The 8,359-nt window shown below is 38.8% G+C and overlaps 1 protein-coding gene across 1 annotated transcript in view; it reads left to right on the top strand.

Annotated features, from left to right (window-relative positions):
* LOC126416548 (out at first protein) overlaps positions 1-7,505 on the top strand; it is a 69,975-nt gene extending 62,470 nt beyond the window's left edge. Inside the window, exon 6 of the mRNA XM_050084293.1 lies at positions 6,892-7,505. The gene's annotated coding sequence lies outside the window, so the exon portion shown is untranslated. The remainder of the gene's footprint in view (positions 1-6,891) is intronic.
* The last annotated feature ends 854 nt before the right edge of the window (positions 7,506-8,359 follow it).

Genomic DNA, 8,359 nt, shown 5'->3' with positions numbered 1-8,359 from the left:
GTGTCATAAAACATGTTAGCTTTCCTGAAGTGTAACTACACATTGTTTTGTCTTAATGCTGCTTAAAATATTTGTTTTTTCCTGTCATCATTAGTCTGTTCCAGCCTGAGGTTTAGAGCTTTCATTTCTGCTTGGTACCTGTCACGTGCGCTGCAGGTGTCGCTTCTGGGATATCTGAAAGCTATGTTAAACTTAGATACGAATATCTATCTATAATATTTATAGGACACAATCTTACCACTAGGCCTACCTGTCTTGTACAATGTGTACATTGTTTTCAAATTTAAAGTGGTTGGCAAGTATGTTTTTTTAGTTTTATCAAAACTATAATGTGTACGGCCCGTAAACGATGCAATGTGAACAATGACACTTCGCTTAACTTCTTCTGAGGTCCTACAATGTTTGTGGTCATACTTTCCTCTCTTGTGTGTTGGGGGTTCACTTGTTTCTTTGACTCGTTTGAATAGTTTGAACCCTTCTCCCAGTTACACGAAAAATAGACAAAAATGTTTTATAACACACAGGGGTGTCAATAAAATTATCACCATCCTTTATAGTTACTTTGTAGGTGTAGCTCGTATCATTAAAATGTGATTCATTTTCAGGCTTTCTTGGTCTGCGATTTTTGACGTCACAAAAGTTGATAAGCCCAGCCAAGTATGTGGACTGAGCATCATCAGATTCTAAACTATTAAAATCAGAAATTAATCTTTCTTTCACCTTCACAAACTCTGTCAAAACACTGTAGTCTTTTACATCTGCAATCGGGCCCAGTTTCATGAGTACATGCTTTAAGTTTTTTCATCACATCTCTTACCCTTCCGTGGGATTTTCTCTTCTTTGTGCTAGGTTTACTGACATTTTCACAATCTTCATCCTCACTTGACTCACTTATTTTCACAGAAACTACTACCAAGAACACAAGCTATAATTTTTGCCAACTTTCTAACCACAAACACAAAGTAAAAAAAAGAAAGAAGACAGCACGTTGAACTCCTGATCAAGCAGGTTTTGCCAACCTTATGAAATGACTCTCATCGTATGTGCCGTGAACACAGGTGACATTCATCGGTTTTACTGTGCACAACAAAAATGAAATGGCAAATAACTTATTAACTGCCAGCATTTTTGCTGTGTACACCCCCACTACAAATTCGGCCGTATTTGAGCTACAAATCCCTGTCCTAACCTGTAAATGGAAAAAAATTGACTATCATCATTTTTGCCTTTTGCTCTTCGTGTGTAATCCTAGTTGCTATTTTATTCGCAGGAGTTATTCTTGTTTCATCATTTATAATGAGTCTTTGTATGTTTGGAGAAATTCAAGTTAACTAAATCTTCTGTTTGTTGTATTAACTTGTTCGACGATCATTTCTGCTTCTGTCCAGCTTTCCTACAATGACAGTTGCCACACCTGTCCTCGCTTTTATGTATGAAGTCGTACACAACACTTTCCTCCAGAACCTGAACCTCTTCTCTCCATTTGCTTCACCTGGTCCTTCTCAACCCAACAAGCCACCTTCCTCGATGTTGACTCCCACCTCAGAGATGACCACACGAAACAGATCTCCTGTGCCTTACCTCTCCAGTCACCTACCACTCGCAAAGTCCCACTGTCTGGCCACAGAGGAGCGTTCCTCTCGTGACTCGGTACCACCCGGCACTGGAACAACCTCTCATTGAGCCTTTCCACCCCTCCTGCAGTGGTATTCCGCCACCCACCAAACCTACACAATATCCTCATCCATCCCCCCCCCCTCCCCCCCCCCACGCTCCCCCCCCCCCCCCTCCCCTGCTTCTAACCTCTTGTCTCATGGCTCGTATTCCTGTAGAAACATAGGTGCAAGTCCTGTCCCGTACTTTTTTTTTAATACAATAATGTTCAGATTTTGTGTCAAAACCAACTGTGAGAAAGAGAATTCTTGCTGTGAAAATATATAATAATTTTATGAAAAGGATAGTTGCTACTCCCCACGTAGCAGAGATATTGAGTCGCAGGTAGGCACAACAAAAAGACTGCCACAAATAAGCTTTCACCCAACAATGCTTTTGTCAACACACACACACACACACACACACACAAACTTACTTTCTCCTTATATATAATTGTAAACAAAAATTGTATACACAACTATGTGCTGTTTTGTTTTCTTCCACACGGGCAGTTTTCACAGAAAACAGGAAATTTTAATTTATAGCTAACCTTCTTGTGATTAGAATACCACTATGGAATCTAAATCAACTGTAATTCTACCCATTTGCAGATTAAATCTATGCGAAATATTGTTATTAAAGCTACTATCCTCACAGATTCAGGAGCAGGAAAGGTCTCGTACCTCGCATACCAATAATCCCAACCGATTTACCCTTTCATTTTAAGCTACTTCAATTCCCAATCCAGGTTTCATTGGCAGTAACAAGGCTCAATCAAAGTCAAAGAGGGGGGAGAAAAGGAGATAAGGAGATGGACAGAGGTTGAGGGGAATAAATCGGCGTGGAGCGGGTGAAGGAGGAGGTGGAGAGAGAGGGGGGGGGGGATGTGGACAGAAAGAAGGGGGAAAAGAAGATTAGAACATATATACAATTCTCATACATTTAGTGATTGCAAAGCATTCCTGGGTTTGTTAGTGACTTAATGTTTTCGCCGTAGTTCAGCCTGTTCTGTCCTCCCATTCGCGTGCTGACGTGATGCACTCTTCTGCAGCTTTCAAATCTGTAAAAGTTGACACAACTGTTTTGTCGGCTTGGACGTGAAATTAGTACTGTGAACAGTTATCTCGGTATCCAGTGTCCCAAACTTCAGAACCCAGTAGTTAACCATTGCCTGAGGTACAGTGTCCACTTGCAGATTCGACATGGCAGTCATAGATAAACAGCATGAAAAATAAGAAGTTACAGTCAGAGCTACAGATTCCACACAGATGTGTCTGCAAATGGTCCATGAATATCAATGCAGCAAGAATATCCGTACCAATAATTTGTTGGCCTCTGGTAATCTTTGCAATGAAATTCACTGATGATTAAGCTCTGCCCTTTGCACACAGGGTACTCATTTTCTTCATGTATTGCTCCATGTTCTGCTTTCATGTTTCCAACCAATAATGTTTTGCAGTGTGTCTTTCAGTAGTTCTGCAACCTCTGTGCCCTGCTGAGATGGAGTCATGGGCCTGCCTTGACACTTCATCACGGAAACTCGCCAGCATGACTTTGATCATCTGCACTTTTTTTGCTTATGTGATACTCCCATCATTATCATAAAACAGAGCTCGAGTTGTGAACACACTCGCCACTCATCTGCAGAAACGCTGACACGTCCCACTGGGCATACCTTACAATTCAGTTATGTGCATTACCATGCATTTTCCTGGAGTGGTATATTACTTCAAAACCAAACTCACTAGCCGTAATGTCAGTTGGGTCAAATGGTTCGACAGATCTATAAGACCCATCAGCCATTTTAATGCTGTGTGGTCCATTATAACTTAGAAGCATGTACCATATAAGTAACAACGAAAGTATGGGATATCATAAATCGGGCTAAGCATTACGTTTTGTGTGTTGGAATACTTTTGTGCTTTACTTAGTTGCCTGGAAATGCAGGTTATCATGTGCCCTGCTCCGTCTATTTCCTGTCTTTAACACACACCTTAAGTTGTGGTTGCTGGACTTGTAAGATAATATTGTTTTTCATAATCTGGGAAACAAACTATGGGTCCACAGGCTCACAGATCTTTTAATCACAGAAAGGTGTCTTTGGAATACAGAGTCTATTGAATTTGGATTCCCTTCTTTATCAGATATGTAAGAGATCTTGCTACTTCCACAAACTTAGGCACAAATTCCTGTAATAATTAGTCAAACCTGAATAGGACTATAGCTCTTTTTCTGTAGTAAGAATAGGAAATTACCAAACAGTTCGCCTGAACCAAGGGTTTACTTGTACATCATCCTGGTTGATAACACAGCCCAAAATAATGAACTTCCTTCAATATGAAATGATGCTTTCCCAAACTATCAGTTGTGCTTCACACAATTTACTTAAGAAATCCTGTAAAATGTACCACGTGCTCTTAGAAAATGCTAGATAAGATTTCAGAGTGGTGCAAAGATTGGCAAACTTGCTTTAAATGTTCAGAAATGTAAAATTTTGGACTTCACAAAATGAAAAAAAGTAGTATCTTTTGATTATAATATCAATAAGTCACCATTGGAATCCGCCAACTCATACCATATACTTTAGAGGGATATGAAATGGAATGATCACATAGGATCAGTTGCAGGTAAAGCAGTTGGTAGACTTCGGTTTATTTGTAGAATGCTGGAGAATTGTGATCAGTTTACAAAAGAGATTGTTTACAAATCACTTGTGTACGAAATAGGACTAATGGGATATTGAACATATACAAAGAAGGGCTGCATGAATAGTCACAGGTTTGATTGTTCCATGGGAGGTACTGAAGGAACTGAAATGGAAGACTCTTGAAGACAGATGTAAACTATCTTGAGAAAGTCTATTAACGAAGTTTCAAGAACTGATTTTAAATGACAGCTGTAGGACTATACTACAATCCCCTACGTATTGCTGGCACAGGGATTGTTAGGATAAGATTAGAATAATTACTGCATGTACAGAGACATTCAGTCAGTAATTCTTCCTACACTCCATATATGAATGGAATGAGAAGAAGCCGTAATAAGTGGTACAATGGGGAGTACTGTCTGCCATGCACCTTACAATGGTTTGCAGAGTGTAATTGTAGGCAAAGAGCTCCATTTGGCTGTATTTGCAACACGAATTCAGATTTTGGCCACCTTGTGTCTCAGATTACAACAGTTCTCACACAATTTTGTGGAAAGTTTGAACACCCATCTTTAACACATGCTATGTCACTGAATTCATTCATCTTTTTGAGTTTTCAGATGACACTAAGGGTATACCATTCCATATTAAAAAAATAAATAAAAATTTCCTTCAATATTGCTGTTGATACCATAGTTAAGAATATCAGCCATGTAACAAGAGTTGCCAAATATCTAGTTCAGTATGTTGACAATTCACAAAAATAAAATGGGTTTTATGTTTTATGTAATTCATTGGTTATATATGTGTCAACAAGTTACCGGAATCCACAATGTCAGTAGGATGATCAGCAATTCAAATTGTGTATTTCTTGTACTGGCATCTCCACCAGAAGTGGTGTAGTGATGAGAAGTACTGCACATTTGTCATCTACTAAATGAGATATAAACACTAGAGTAGTGAAAAGTGATTTTTGGGGGATGCACCAACATGTAGCTGACATCACTGCAGCAATCATTTCACTTTCAAGCGAAGAAAGCACTTAAAACATTCATCAAATCACATTGTCAGATATGCAGGAAATGATTAGCATTTCCTTCAAAGTTGGTTTATGACAAGGGATTGTTCATTACATTGTGATTTAGATTGTGACATGTATCTGGCTTTTTTGTATGCTGTTTTTACAACCCAGTTGCCTGTGTATAAGGAATGTTTGGTGTACAGTAAATGGTCTGATTGCAGAAGCAAGTGCATGCAAATGACTGTCAAAATCCATTGAAACGTAGATTTTTGGCTATGACAATATGATAGGCACTGGAATAGATATCAAGAAAATCTTCAGGGGTGCTACCATTCTGCACAAGCAAAAACTGGGAGAGGGGAAAGGCATGATTTTAGAACTCTATTTTCATTATGCATTTATTATTAGCCAATTTTTCATTCTATTGAGCTGTACTGTAACTGAGAGCATTTATGAATGCCGTCCACCGCCCAAGAGTCGTTGACAGCAGAACTTTCAGAAAAACAAGAAGGAAACACATGGGTTTTACCACCTAACAATGCCCCTGCACTCCAGTCATTATCACTTAGAAATTATCTCACTAAGAAAGATAAATTGTAACTGCACAGGAACTTACCCAACCTTGTACATCTCTTCCTGTGACAAAATAATTTGGATGTTGACATAAATTTGTGGACACAGAAGCAAAGTTCTTTAAAGGAAGTAAAAGTAAAAAGTTGTAAAAACAATCAGTGTTTTACCAGTAACTTATTTTGGGAACTATGACTCTGTTATTTCATTATTTCCTTTATCTAAAAAGTACAATCTTCATTAAAGTTGACAGCATAAATGATTTTGTGTCTGTTGTTTTCTTAAATTTGCATTTTGCATTCCTGTCCTACAATCCCTTGTTTGTTGCGTAAGGGAGGGTGTTTCATACAAGAGAAGATTGTTTCCTGTTGTGTGGGATATGACAGTGACATAACACAAAATTAAGTTAATAGTTCGTAAATTCACTAGTAAGTCTTTGTACACTCTGTAATGATACTGACTAATAATGACAGTAATAATGTTCTAATTATATTTTATTAGATGACTTTCAGTGTACACCCCCCCCCCCCCCCCCCTCGCCACTTGCGCAATCTATGTAGAGACTAATTCCACTGATTTTATTTCAGACACTTCAGAGAGCAATAAACAAGTGATAGAGTTTCTTCTAAACAGCCTATATAACTGAATTTCTCTCCTCAAGAACTGCTAGTCTGTAGGGGAAAGAAAAGAAAAAATATTTACCATGATTGTTCAGCTTGTGAAGGAAAAATGCCTGTAACCTGATACTGAATAAGGTTATGAAAATGCATTGTTCACTTTGTAATGAGCCTCTTGTACTTGTTCACTTAAGTGGAAGCAAATTTCAGGTATTTTTAACATGCCAAAAGATGTTTCACCTGTAAGAGTTAAATGGGAAATCCAGTCTACAAAAGCAGTTAGATGTATTTGATCTATTTGGCAGCATAATATAGATTGTTTGTTTGTTTCTGGTCTTCACACATCTGCAGTACTTATCTTTTTTTTTCTTTTCTGTTTACAGCACACATGTGGAATGCAGTATTTCTCTCCGTATGAGGAAGGTGTGCCACTCTTCGCACACATTGTCTTCAGAAGTGTTGCTGCTTATGTTCTGTGAGCTATGATCACTTGGAATTTACCATATGGCAAGCTATAGTCATATGTGAATGTGGGGTTCCAAGTGGTAATAATTTTTTACTATAGCAACACCACATCAGTCCTATGTTTTGCACTGGTGACGTCTAACAAAATACAAGATGTAAATGTGTGGTGTGTCTGCAAAGAGTCTTATACTGTTTTGTTAAACAGAAATATATAATAGCTGTGTGCTAGCATATTCTTTCAAGATAGGGGAAATTCAGATATGAGGCGGCATTGTACGGTGACCACGAAGCACTGTGGTTAACATTCAGTGATAGTGCTGATTCTTGGTAAATTGCATAAAGCATGCAGTGATTAGCTAAACCAAGAAAGTTTTGTAAGAAACTGCATTAAAATTGTTTCCTCTTGCTTCCATTGTCTGTTAACAAACATGTACATAGTATTGAATATAAACTGCTACTTTTATACACTTTTTGTACAATGATAAATAGAAAGATTTTGTAATTTAAAATTAATAAACTTTTGTGCCTAGAATTTGTAATAATTTTGTTCTTGCAAAGGGAAAATCCAGTTTGGAAAAAATTTAAATTATGAGACAACATTATTTGCCATGACTTAGCTTCAGAATGTGAAATATTTAGTACTGCCAACAGTCACATATTCCTAGCTTTTGGAATTAGTCTTTTGTTTCTCAGGGACGAGAGAGGAATAGGCTGGACAAGTTTTAAAAGGAAGGGGCAGGTCATTCAAACCTTAGGATGAGAGGGCCCACCTGACGAGGAGAGGAGGAGGGTGGGAGAGAGGCAAAGATTAAGTGGAAGACCTCTTACTCTTATCTGACACCTCACTTCTTACACACACACACTCCACCGAATAGAACCAAGCTGTAGCAATGTCAACCATATCAAACTGTATCAGTGATGAGACCAGCAGGCAACCCATATATAAGCCTGTCTTGCCTAAGAAGCAGTCGTAGGAGCTCGTCTATTGGGGCATTTCCAGCACGAAGAGCTGAGCCACAGGGTGGGGTGCTGCCATGCTACCGTCTTGCCAATTGTCTATATCTGCATATGAGAGCCGGCTATGTGTAACTGTGCCTTCTGGTACATGCACATCTTTCGGTAATTCTCTCTGTGCCACTGCCTTGCTGTTCTGATATGCAGCTGCTGTGCTCTTCCAGCACAGCAATGTGCGAACCCATCACTGCACGTCTGGCCAACGTTATCCGGCATTCTGGCTAAATCTGCAGCCAGCTGGGCCACTACAGTGTTAGAAATGCCATCATATGTCAAGTCCAGAACATATGCTGATATCGTCAGTAGTAGCATTTGTAGCTTTACGGCAAGTAACATAGAGCATGTGTTGATGCATTGTATTGTCTTGGCCCT

The sequence above is a fragment of the Schistocerca serialis genome, chromosome 8 (genome assembly GCF_023864345.2).
Source record: "Schistocerca serialis cubense isolate TAMUIC-IGC-003099 chromosome 8, iqSchSeri2.2, whole genome shotgun sequence".
NCBI classification, from domain to species: Eukaryota; Metazoa; Arthropoda; class Insecta; order Orthoptera; family Acrididae; genus Schistocerca; species Schistocerca serialis.
The sequence above is the reverse complement of the archived record's forward strand: the minus strand, read 5'-3'. Positions and strand labels throughout refer to the sequence as shown.